Source organism: Chiloscyllium plagiosum, chromosome 6, assembly GCF_004010195.1.
Source record: "Chiloscyllium plagiosum isolate BGI_BamShark_2017 chromosome 6, ASM401019v2, whole genome shotgun sequence".
In the NCBI taxonomy this organism is placed as follows: domain Eukaryota; kingdom Metazoa; phylum Chordata; class Chondrichthyes; order Orectolobiformes; family Hemiscylliidae; genus Chiloscyllium; species Chiloscyllium plagiosum.
The window spans coordinates 98707205-98720732 of record NC_057715.1 but is presented as its reverse complement, the minus strand read 5'-3'; the positions used below and the strand labels follow the sequence as shown (position 1 = coordinate 98720732).

Below are 13528 nucleotides of genomic sequence, written 5' to 3'. Positions count from 1 at the left end.
ACAAAGAGTCGTGTGCTGTCTACATGACAGTCCCTGGTACTGTACTGTGTTGCTTTTGTTCTTTTAAACACAGCTGATTGCAACAGGTTTCAGAATTTGTTGACAGAAAGTAGGCCAAGCAAAAAGACAGCATTTGCCTTTAAATAAATGCTCCAGCTCTTCCACTGATGTTCTCTCACTGGCCTCCTACAGATCTTAAATACTGTCAAAAATCAAAATGGTTTATCACAAAATCTCAGCAAGAGGGGGCAGGAAGGGAAAAGCATGGAGGAAATGGTGAGGTTCAGCAATTGAGACAAGAACAGCTAACTAATAGGGAAGGAGAAATAAAACTCTGGGGCAGGAGTGCACGGTTAGGATCTCAGTTAACTCACAGCATCACTGAACACACTGAATCTTCCCTTTTCATGAAGAAAATGTAAAAAGGTCTGGATCAAAAGATTTCTAGTAATAAGGACAAATAAAAAAGATGGAGGAGAAAAATCAAACTTTTTCTGCATAAGCGTTTTTTAAAATCAAGACTGTTTGCATTCCTTGCATGTTCAGTTCACAGACACTTCTTAATTCATTCATTGTGGGCATCGCTGGCTGGGCCAGCATGAATTGCCCTTCCTGAACTGAGGAGAAAGTGAGGTCTGCAGATGCTGGAGATCAGAGCTGAAAATGTGTTGCTGGTAAAGCACAGGTCAGGCAGCATCCAAGGAACAGGAGAATCGACGTTTCGGGCATAAGCCCTTCATCAGGGCTTCCTGATGAAGGGCTTATGCCCGAAACGTCGATTCTCCTGTTCCTTGGATGCTGCCTGACCTTCCTGAACTGACTTTGAGAAGGTGATTGTGAGCTGCAGGATTGAGCACCTTTTTATAAATTTGATCACATATTTGAGACACCACTCATTTTTAGGATGTATCAAATAATTAAGACATACACAATTTGTGCCCACTGAAGTGGGCATCAGATAATTAGTGAGAGAAAGTAAGGGCTGCAGATGCTGGAGATCAGAGCTGAAAATGTGTTGCTGGAAAAGCGCAGCAGGTCAGGCAGCATCCAAGGAACAGGAGAATCGACGTTCGGGCATAAGTCCTGAAGAAGGGCTTATGCCCGAAACGTCGATTCTCCTGTTCCTGGGATGCTGCTTGACCTGCTGCGCTTTTCCAGCAACACATTTTCAGATCAGATAATTAGTGACCTAAACTCCCTCCATTACCAAACATCTCCCAATGCATGTAATTTTTTTCAAAACTTCTGAAAGTCTCATTTCTGGAAAGGATTATTGAAACTTTCCTGAACCATTAGGCAAGAGAGCAAAACACACTAATGACATTCTCTTTCTCTTCTCCATTGCCAGCAACCATTCCCCAGCCTCACCCAAAATCATAAAAGGTTAGTGTCATTACTCTAACTAGTACATGCGCAACATTTTCTTCAACTCTTCCAAGTTCAAAAATACACCAATATACTGTATTCTCCTTCCCATCATCTCCACTGTACTAAAATTAAGATTCTTCATACAGTTACTGTTGGTGTTACTATGCACTGCAAATCAACTGTTAAACTAAGCTAACTATCAACATTAGATATTCACTTACTTTTCTTTTAATAAAAGAGATGCAAAGTCAATTTGTATTTTTTTCTTATCCTATTAATTTTAATTCTGTAAGGGACCAAAGAGGCATGAAGCCAGATTCATATCCCCAATTCCTCCTTTAGAAATTACTACTTTCTTCAAACTCACTCAGGTCATATAACAGAAACAGAGAGGGAAGAGAGTTTGCAACAGATTTTTGAAGTATGATTGTAATCATTGCAAACGCAGTATAAAATGTTGGAAAACATGAAGCTGTTTATTTTGGAAGAGAGAACAAAAGAACAGAGTATCCTTTAAATCGAGAAAAACAGCAGTAAACTGCAAAGGGACTTGGGAGTACTGGAAACATAAAGCCAGCACACTGGTATAGTAGATAGTCAGAAAGGCAAATGGGATACCAACCTTTATTACAAGGGTTTGGAGTACAAGAGTAGAGACAGTCTAAGTGGCAACTGTACGAAGTGCTGGTGAGATCACATCTGGAATACTGAGAGTAGTTTGGAGGAAAGATATAATTTCATTGGAGACAGTTCAGAGAAGGTTCAGTAGGACGATTCAAGGTATGAAGAAATTGTCTCATGAAGAGAGATTGACTAGGATGGGCCTGTGCTCAGAGTTTAGAAGAATGAGAGGTAATCTTACCAAAACAGACAGGATTCTTCAAGGGCTTGACAGGATAAATGCTGAAAGGATGTTTCCCTTATGGGAGAGCCTAAGATCAGAAACCATTGTCTTAGAATAAAAGGGACATCAATGGAAGACTCAGATGAGAAGGAATTTCTTCTCTAGGAGGGTTGAGTGTTTAGAATTTCTTGAGAGAGATAGTTGTAGGGGCAGAGTGTTTGTTCAAGGCTGAGATAGACTGATTCTTAACAAGTAGGAAAAATCAAGAGTTATTGTGGAAAAGCGGGAAACTGGATGTTAGGAATGTTGGACCAGCCACGATTCTATTGAATGGCAAAGCAGGCTTGAGGGGCTGAAAGGCCCACTGCCCATTCCATTTCTTATTGTCTTATTGCTTCATACAATTAATTTTTATTAAACACCTTTAAATGTAATCAAATGCCCAATACACCTCATAGGACGGTTAGTAATCTGAATGATACCAAGCCAAATAAGGTTATAATAGGTTAGATGATAACATTTTTGTTCAAAGATTAAGTTAGAGAAAAGAAAGATAGGAAAATGGAGAGGTCAGAGAAAGAAATTCCATAGCTTAGAGAATACACAATTGAAGGCATAGCCTTCAAGGATGGAGCACTCAAAAGTCAGGATGCTCAAGAGGCTAGAACTAAATGAGTTCCAAGTATCTGAGAGTCTGGAGGTGGTTATACAAATCAGAGGGGGAAAAAGGGTCATGTAAGCATATGGAGATAAAAGTTAAGAATGGTAAAATCAAAACATTGTTGTCCAGGGTTTAAAGCAATTCACCGAGCACAAGAAAGTTACTTGAATGGAATGGTGTGAGACAAGACATGGCTTGGAGAGGGTGGACGCTAGGAAATTGTTTCCGTTAGGCGAGGAGACTAGGACCCATGGACACCCATGGAAACGTTAGAGGGGGTAAATTCAGAACAGAAATGCGGAGACATTTCTTCAGCCAGAGTGTGGTGGGCCTGTGGAATTCATTGCCACAGAAAGCAGTGGAGGCTGGGACGCTAAATGTCTTCAAGGCAGAAATTGATAAATTCTTGATGTCACAAGGAATTAATGGCTACGGGGAGAATGCAGGTAAGTGGAGTTGAAATGCCTATCAGCCATGATTGAATGGCGGAGTGGTGTCAATGGGCCGAATGGCCTTACTTCCGCTCTTATGTCTTATGGTCTTAAGACACGGGCAACAGGGTTTTGGATGGTTTCAAGTTTCCAAGGAGGAGAGTGTGGAGACCACAAAGTGACATATTTGAAAATTTAAACATGGAGTTGCATGCAATGGCCCTAATGATGGTGGCTACAAACATGTCACTTCAGTCTCTGATGGTTAGGCGGGGCAGGGCAGGATGGGCAGAGACAGACAGACAGTAAATTAGCAGCTATTATTTGAGAAAGCAAATGCTGAAAATCACGGAAGGTTAGACAGCATCCATGGCGAGAGAGCAAGCTAACGTTGAGTCTAAATGACTGTTCATCAGACCAGTGCTGAGGAAGAGTCATCTAGACTCAAAACGTTAGCTTGCGCTCTCTCTCTCTTCATATGATGCTGTCTGAACCACTGTGATCTCCAGCATCTGTTATTTTCAGTACAGACTCCAGCATCTGTAGTAATTTGCTCCTATCATTTGAGAATCTAGTGGTTGCTATGTGATGAAGAAATTATTCCTCCGAGTAAGGCAAAAGTTGGAATATCCATCAACTAACAGCAAACAATTCTGATGAAAATGTCATCTTGTTTTTCTTCTTCCACAGAAGCTACCCAGCCTGTTCAATATTTCCAATATTTTATTTTTGTTACAGATTTCCAATATACAGTAATTTTGTAATCTCAATTAGCATTAGTTCACAATTTGTAAAATGCTTGTTTAAACTGTGTATTTATAATTATGCTACAAATAGCAGATTCATTCACAAATTTTTCAAATTTTAGAGGTACATGTGGATTACAGTATGTGCTGTAGTTTCCCCACAAGATGAGGCAATTGCCTAGTGGCATAATCAATGGATAATAGTGATATTATTTGCTCATCCTGAGAATGAATTTTTAAAAAATACACAATACGATATAAATATTTGAAACCATGAAGGAATTTTCACTTCTTCCAACAAAACGTGCATCAAAAAGTGTTCCATCCAAAATGCCAATATACATGCACAAACATTTCCAAAGCATTATCCATCCTAGACAAAGCAGTCCACTCGTTCGGTAGCACATCCACAAACATTCATTCCCTCCACTACCACTCTGTAGTAGTGTGTACCATCTACAGATGCACTGCAGAAATTCCCAAAGATTCCTCAGGCAGCATCTTCCAGACCTACGACCATCACCATCTAGAAGGACAAGAGTTGCAGATGCATGAGAAAACCATTGTTTGCAAGTACTCCTTAAGTTACTCAGCACCCTGACTTTGAAATATAAATCACCATTCCTGCCTGTCACCAAATGAAAATCATGGAACTCCCTGCCTGAAAGCATTGTAGGTCCAAACAAACTATATTGGTACAACGCAGCAATCACCACTTTCTCAAAAGGCAACTAAAACAGGTTGTAAATGCTGGCCCAGCAAATGGTGTGTTTTTTTAAAATTGCTTTGCACTGCACCATGGATTTGTTGTTTGTCCTGCCGGTTTTCTCCTTTCCTCCAATTTGCGAACATTTGCTGGATATCATTTCTTCAGGTACTAGCAGCCCTTCATTTCTACCCAAAGTTGCTTTTTTCAATGTGCAAGCATATCATGCATTTCCACAGTAGCCTGAAGAACAGTACTTGGGATCAGAATCAGTAAGCTGTCAAGTTCATGAAAAAATGTACTCAGCAAAATTCAGCAGCATGGGAAGACAGAAGGCTGAGATGGAGTACTCCATTGAAAATATTACTTTTGTTTTAGATTGTTATGTAATGGATAGCACTAAAAACAAGATCTATATTGTTAACAAGCACAAACACATTCCAATGTATGAAATGCAGCACATTATGTTGAACATAATACAAGTTGATACAATACATAAATAACCACAACAAATAAAACTTTGGCCATTCACTTTATATATTTTCATCTTGCAACAAATTTCAAAACCATCTCAACACAAAATAGCACTTCACAACTGTGAATTTATTAATTTTACTTGCTGAGGTGTCAGTGGGAGAGCATTTTGAGGCCAGTGACCATAATTCTATTAGATTTAAAATAATGATGGAAAAAGATAGACAGATCTAAAAGTTGAAGTTCTAAATTGGAGAAAGGCCAATTTTGATGGTATTAGGTAAGAACTTTCGAAAGCTGATTCGGGGCAGATGTTCGCAGGTAAAGGGATGGCTAGAAAATGGGAAGACTTCAGAAACGAGAATCCAAAGAAAGTATATTCCTGTTAGGGTGAAAGGGAAGGCTGGTAGTAATAAGGAAAGCTGGATGACTAAAGAGATTAAGGGTTTGGTTAAGAAAAAGAAGGAAGCACATGTCAGGTATAGACAGGATAGATCGAGTGAATCCTTAGAAGAGTATAAAGGAGGTAGGAGTATACTTCAGAGGGAAATCAGGAGGGCAAAAAGGGGACATGAGATAGCTTTGGCAAATCGAATTAAGGAGAATCCAAAGGGTTTTAAGGAAAAAAGGGTAACTGGGGAGAGAATAGAGCCCCTCAAAGATCAACAAGGTGGCCTTTGTGTGGAGCCACAGAAAATGGGGGAAGATATTAAATGAATAGTTTGCATCAGTATTTACTGTGGAAAAGGATATGGAAGATATAGACTGCAGGAAATAGATGGTGACACCTTGCAGAATATCCATATTACAGAGGAGGAAGTGCTAGATGTCTTTGAAATGGGTAAAGGTGGATAAATCCCCAGGACCTGATCAGATGTATCCAAGAACTCTGTGGGAAGCTAGAGAAATGATTACTGGGCCTCTTGCTGAGATATTTGTATCATCGATAGTCACAGGTGAGGTGCCGGAAGACTGGAGGTTGGCTAACGTGGTGCCACTGTTTAAAAAGGGTGGCAAGGACAAGCCAGGGAACTATAGACCAGCGAGCCTGATGTTGTTGGTGGGCAAGTTGTTGGAGGGAATCCTGAGGGACAGGATGTACATGTATTTGGAAAGGCAAAGACTGATTAGGGACAGTCAACATGGCTTTGAGAGTGGAAAATCATGTCTCTTAAACTTGATTGAGTTTTTTGAAGTAACAAAAAGGATTGATGAAGGCAGAGCAGGAGATGTGATCTATATGGACTTCAGTAAAGCATTCAACAAGGTTCCCCAAGGGAGACGGATTAGCAAGGTTAGATCTCATGGAATACAGGGAGAACTAGCTATTTGGATACAGAACTGACTCAAAAGGTAGAAGACAGAGGGTGGTGGTGGAGGGTTGTTTTTCAAACTGGAGGCCTGTGACCAGTGGAGTGCCACAAGAATCGGTGCTGGGTCCTCTACTTTTCATCATTTACATAAATGATTTGGATACGAGCATAAGAGGTACAATTAGTAAGTTTGCAGATGACACCAAAATTGGAGGTGCAGTGGACAGTGAAGAGGGTTACCACCGATTATAACAGGATCTTGACCAGATGGGCCAATGGGCTGAGAAGTGGTAGATGAAGTTTAATTCAGATAAATACGATGTGCTGCATTTTGGGAAAGCAAATCAGATCAGGACTTATACACTTAATGGTAAGGTCCTAAGGAGTGTTGCTGAACAAAGAGACCTTGGAGTGCAGGTTCATAGTTCCTTGAAAGTGGAGTCGCTGGTAGATAGGATCGTGAAGGAGACATTTGTATGCTTTCCTTTATTGGTCAGAGTATATTGAGTACAGGAGTTGGGAGGTCATGTTGTGGCTGTACAGGGACATTGGTTAGGCCACTGGAATATTGCGTGCAATTCTGGTCTCCTGCCTATCGGAAAGATGTTGTGAAACTTGCAAGGGTTCAGAAAAGATTTACAAGGATGTTGCCAGGGTTGGAGGATTTGAGCTATCGGAAGATGCTGAACAAGCTGGGCTGTTTTCCCTGGAGCGTCAGAGGCTGAGGGGTGACCTTACAGAGGTTTACAAAATTATGAGAGGCATGGATAGGATAAATAGGCCAAGTCTTTTCCCTGGGGTCAGGGAGCCCAGAACTAGAGGGCATAGGTTTAGGGTGAGAGTGGAAAGATATAAGAGACACCTCCGGGGCACCTTTATCACACAGAGGGTGGTAAGTGTATGGAATGAGCTGCCAGAGAAAGTGGTGGAAGCTGGTACAATTGCAACATTTAAGACTCATTTGGATGGGTGTATGAATAGGAAGGGTTTGGAGGGATATGGGCCGGGTACTGGCAGGTGGGATTAGATTGGGTTGGGATATCTGGTCGGCATGGACATGTTGGACCGATGGGTCTGTTTCCATGCAGTACATCTCTATGACTCTATCACTTCAAATGAAAATACCAACTGCAAAACTAGAACTGAATTTCATCACAAATTGAAAGTTAAACCCAACTTTAAATTAAGTCTCCTCCAATGTACAACATAACACTCATCCTCTGAATGAGGTCCCTCATACAGCAGTATTATAGACATGGAAATTATGAATACATTAAAACAAAATAATAATTTGTTGCTTTATTCACAAGGGAAATAAAAATGAAATGAAGCAACATCCTGCAGAGATTTTAGGAGACAAATGTTCCAAAGGGTAAGAAAAGAATAAAGAAGCAAGACTTCTTCACTTCCTCCCATTCTGGGAACAGCACACATCAATTTGGGAAAGAGAAATTAAAATATTAACTCAGTGCATGCCCACCCATGCACTATCACTTCCTCCCCTTCAGTTCAAAACATCCTGTAAAAGAAAGTACCTTCATAGATAGCAACAGGAACCGTTATTAAAAAGAAGCAATGTAGTGTAGTAAGTAGAGGAAATAAGAATTTAGGAGAATGACCTAAAATGAAGACCAGTTCTTTTACACATTTTAATACAGTATACCTGTTTATACTTAATTTCTTTTTAGGAGTCTCGTTGGAATACAAATCTTACATTTTAAAAAAAAGTGGAACTCATGCTGATAGAGTGGAAACGTGAAATTAACGTTAGCACTATTTTCTGAGATCTTAAATCAGAAACATGTCCATTGTGTTTTGTATTTAATAATATTATCTCTAGAGAAATATAAAATATCAGATTGCAAACCTGACAAAGAGGGTTACACACTAATAGAAAGCTGATTTAACACAAACTGCAATCAAAGCTCAAGTATTTAACTGTACCAATCGCGTTATAATAATCTATTATTGCTTATACATATAGCTTTATTAATATAGTTTCTAATGCAAAGAACAATATACTCACACCAGTGTGACATTTTTGACAGGTGGCAACATTCACACAACAACTAATTATAATTGGAAAAAGTCCCATATTCAGTATGCAAATTAAACAAGTTAATCTATTCTCATTGTGAGCAATTTCTTAGACTGGTACTTCAAGTGAAAGACAGTAAATACAGCTTTATATTTAAAAAAACTCTGATAATTCAACATATAAACTATTATCGATATTAATACCAATCACTTTTTAAAACAAACTTAACACTGGGACTGGGAGAAACTACCACCCCCAAACAGCAACCAAGAACTTTCCATTCCCATTATACAATGTAGCAAATAACTTTCACCCACTAACACGGTATGTGCAATTGAATTCAAATGAATTCAACTGCACATTTGACAATGTATATTTACTAATCCAGTTTGAGTTATGATAAGCAGTGAATTCCCACCAACATTATTCCCTTACTCACCAAACAGTAACCAACAAAAACAGATTAAATAATACAAGAAAATCAGTAAATGTAGTCATTGCTCAAGACAAAATAAACAAATCTGGTAATGTCAATTTCTTGATGACTAAGATTTCTTAAATAAAAAACTTTGGCTAGTTACTAACTAAAAATAGTTTTCAAACGTTGTTTTGATTTCATTGTCAAATTAATTCCTTAGTCAACATCCATCAACACCTTATATTTCATAGAGTCAGAGATACACAGCACGGAAACAGATCCTTCAGTCCAACACATCCATGCCAACCAGATATTTAAATTAATCTAGCCTCATTTGGCCTATATCCCTCAAACCCTTTCCTATCCATACACCCATCTAGATAACTTAAATGTTGTAATCATACCAGCCGCCCCACTTCCTCTGGTAGCTCATTCCATAAACACACCATCCTCTGCATGAAAAGGTTGTCCCTCAGGTGCTTTTATATCTTTTCCCTCTCACCTTAAATCTATGCCCTCTAGTTTTAGACTCCCTTGTCCCCAGAGAAAAGACCTGTCTACTTACTCTTTCTATGCCCCTCATAATTTTATAAATCTCTATAAGGTCACCTCTCAGCCCCCGACACTCCAGGGAAAATAGGCCCAACCTATCCAGCCTCTCCCTGTAGCTCAAAGCCTCCAATCATGACAACATCCTTGTAAGTATTTTCTGAACCCTTTCAAGTTTCATAATATCCATACTATAGGAGGGAGGCCAGAACTGCACACAAAACTCCAAAGTGGCCAAACCAATGCCCTGTACAGCCATAACGTGACCCCCCAACTCCTATACTTAATGCACTGACCAATAAAGGAAAGCATATCAAACACCTTCATTATCTTACCTACCTGTGACCCCACCTTTAAAGAACTATGAACGTGCAACGCCAAGGTCGTTGTTCAGCAACACTCCCCAGGATCTTACCATTAAGTGTATAAGCCCTGCCTTGATTTGCCTTTCCAAATTGCAGCACCTCATATTATCTAATTTAAACTCCATCTGCCACTCCTCAGCCCAATGGCCCATCTGATCAAGATCCTGTTTTACTCTGAGGTAACCTTCCACTCCGTCCACTGCATCTCAAATTTTAGTGTCATCTGAAAACACAGTAACCATATCTCCTATGTTCACATCCATTGTATAAGTGACAAAAAGCAGCTGACCCAGCACCGATCCTTGTGACACACCACAGGCCTACAGTCTGAAAAGCAACTGTCCACCACCACTGTTTTATACCTTCAAGCCAGTTCTGTATTCAGATAGCTAGTTCTCCCTAAATCCCATGTGATCTAACCTTGCTATCATGAGGAATCTTGTTGAATGCCTGACTAAAGTTCATATAGTCTGCCCTCATCAATCCTCTTCTTTGTTACTTCTTCAAAAAATATTTCTAAAGCTTTTAACATAAAACTCCCAAGATGCTTCACAGGAAGATCATAAACAAAACAAACATCAAGCCTCATAAGATATTGGATCGGATGACTGGATAGTAGTTTTGAGGAACATCTTAAAGAAAGAATACCAGTTACAGGGGCATAACAGGTAAATCTAGAACTTAGGCCTGATGTCTTTCAAGGCACGATCACTCACCAAAGCAATTTGCAACATCAAGTCAAGGGGAAAATGAACATTTACAGAGCATGAGGGGAGAGTGTTGATTGCTTGGCAAATGCATTGCCATGAAGAATATACTAATAATGATTGATATTTAAATGCTAGAATACGCACACCACACTATTTCAACTCATTTGTTAGTTTACTTCTCAGGATAATGCCACAATCAGAGTCAAGCTGCCTAGTTTAAAATTTAAACAATGACAACACCTCTACCAATGAATCCACTTGCCAATCAGCACTTGCTTCTCGTGCAATAATGCATGTTGGTTTCTCCTTGAGCTGGAATTCTCATAAGTTGCCCTAATGATTGCAAGAGTGTTGATATCACTTAATGAGAGGCTCATTCAGAGAACCAGCACAAACAAGATGAGCTGAAAGGCTGCTTCTGCATTTCTCTCATTTTATAAACCAACGTTTATGTATTCAATTTATGTTAGTGAAAGCTTACTATATATTTTAGCTTCATTCATATCCTACACTGCAACAGTGTTGACACTTGCAAAGTTACTTAATTGGTTGTGAAGCACTTTGGGATGTTGAGGTTAAAAAAGGGCTCTATATAAATGAAAGTCCTTCTGTACAGTAGAAAGGTGCCTGCTGCACGCAAGTACGTAAACTGCTTCAAATTGAGACAGAGGAAGAGAATTAATTAGGAGGTATGTAGCATTAGTGTGGAAACAGCAATGAGTGGTCTCAGCTGGTTTTAAATTAACAGCAAGTGAACGCCGCCTCCCTCAACCTCTTCCAAATAAAAAGACGAGAATCCGTTTCTGCGCTGTTCATGAACTGCAACTCATGATTGCACCACTTTTGCAACAAATGGTTCTGCTGCTCCAGTTGACAGGTTTCCTCCCATCAGCAGAGGCCTAATGCTTTCCTCCTGCGGCTAGCAACTGAGCGGGTGGAGGGTGAAGGAGCTCATCCCTTCATCAAACGGATTTTCCAGGGACCAGTATTAAACGCACGCCCGAGCCCGAGCCCGTGCCCGTTCCCGTTCCCGTTCCCGTTCCCGTCAAAGTAAACGCGAATTCTAATCCTTGCCAATAACATCACCGCTTACCTGGGGCTGTCTTCTCTTCCCTCCCTGCCCCCTTCACGCCGGCGACAAACATAGACCAGTACCAGCGGCGGATGCAGTAACCATCCCGCTCAACGCCCACCTATTCCACTCAATACGCACGCGCCTCGCTGGCCCGCGGTAAAGGATCATGGGAGTTGTAGTCACGCTCTTTATACTTCGATCGGGCCCAGCCTCTATTAAACTACAACTCCCAGACGTCGCCGCGTCCTTCCCTCAAAGTAGCTTGAGACGCTGTGGGGCAAATGATAGGATACAGCAACATTATCCATCATTCCAAGTCAGTAAATTAGATTTTTCAATCGCTGATCCAATTTCAGACAATAATAACCACTATACTGTATTGCAGACAAAACGAATTATCTCATTAAGAAAGTTTTCAGGTAGCATCATTCTCCAATCAATAGCAAGCTCTATTAAATATATACGTCCATGTTTCTTCCATTAATTCTTTTTGATAACATTTAATGCATACAAATTTAACAGGAATGATTAATGGGCAATATCTGTAATTGTGTTAAATTGTCAAAAATTATATTGAAAGAGAACTATGATTCCTAGTAAGATGAATATGCACTACGCCTTGCTGATATAGGGCACCATAAAGCTAGTAATATCAGTGCTGCCATAAACACACCACATAACATGGCACAGGAAGACATGATCAAATTGTAAGACATTTTCGTTAGATTATACCTTGATATTTGTATCTTTTGATTAAATGATGGGTTTGGAGAGTGGCACATAAATTTAAACCAGTGCAGAATAACTTTGAAACTTCTTCATGGAGAAACTTGAATTTGGTTTCTAGATAAACAAAACTCCAGAATAATGTAATAATAGCTGGAGGCAGAATGTTGTTTGGCTGTTTTGGAAGGTGGATCAAGATGATTTAGAAAATCTCCATATCCATAAGAATCTTGCAAAAATAAAATTCCCTCACAGATTCCCTCATATATTGTAGTTTCAACTCTTGTCACATAAATAAGTAAAAAACCATACAATTTGTTATATGTCAAGTAGTTTGAATTAAATATAAATAAAACCTTAAAAGATTATCATTATTTTTCCCTTTAGTAACTACATTCACTCAGATTAACGTTTCATCATGTATTGAGTCACTGTGCAGCATTTCCTGACAAGCTGTATAATTTTGTAAATGATCAGAGCCCTTGTTGAATATACTGGCAGCTTCCAAATTCTTCTTAAAAGAATTTTCATTTTTTAGCAAGACTGACACTCTCTTTGACAATACTAATGTTCCATTCAAAAGCACATTATTAAAATGACAAAAGTACCATTCATTAAATTCTTAAATTTGATGAACTGTGCTATTAATTACACAATTTAATAATTAAATGATCTGTCAAAGCCCACAATTGTTGATTTTCTGATCTCCCTTTATAGAAGATTCCATCCCAATTAATTTTCCCTTTTTCTTAATGTGAAATGCTAAATAGCATTGCCCCTGTTTCTTTGCCTGACAGATTGGAAGGTCAAGCATACAAAATGTCTATGTTGGTGATTATGAAAGGTGGCTAAAATGAATGCAAGTGGAAAATCTTTTTTCAGTTACAGTACTGGGTAATCAATAACTTCTTCCACCTCTTGCACCCTGCATTATTCAGTTTATAACAGGATTCTTCTAGCTAACAATGACCTAAAAAACTCACTCTGGTGTGCAAAACTGAAGCAAAATGCTTCATTGTTTTAGTTGGAGCAGAGCTAATTAGACCCTGCTGAAATCAAATGGATATTTATTTCTTTAGAACCAAATTAATTTAATCCTCATTA

General features: G+C 39.3%; 1 protein-coding gene across 10 annotated transcripts in view; it reads right to left on the bottom strand.

The window, feature by feature from the left end:
* Positions 1-11877, bottom strand: part of LOC122550870 (inositol polyphosphate-4-phosphatase type I A) — a 201258-nt gene extending 189381 nt beyond the window's left edge. For 4 of the 10 annotated variants that reach the window (XM_043692245.1, XM_043692250.1, XM_043692248.1 and 1 more), the window contains exon 1: positions 11717-11877. The gene's annotated coding sequence lies outside the window, so the exon portion shown is untranslated. The remainder of the gene's footprint in view (positions 1-11716) is intronic. The other 6 variants (XM_043692253.1, XM_043692254.1, XM_043692249.1 and 3 more) reach the window with 5 other exon arrangements.
* Positions 11878-13528: the final 1651 nt, after the last annotated feature.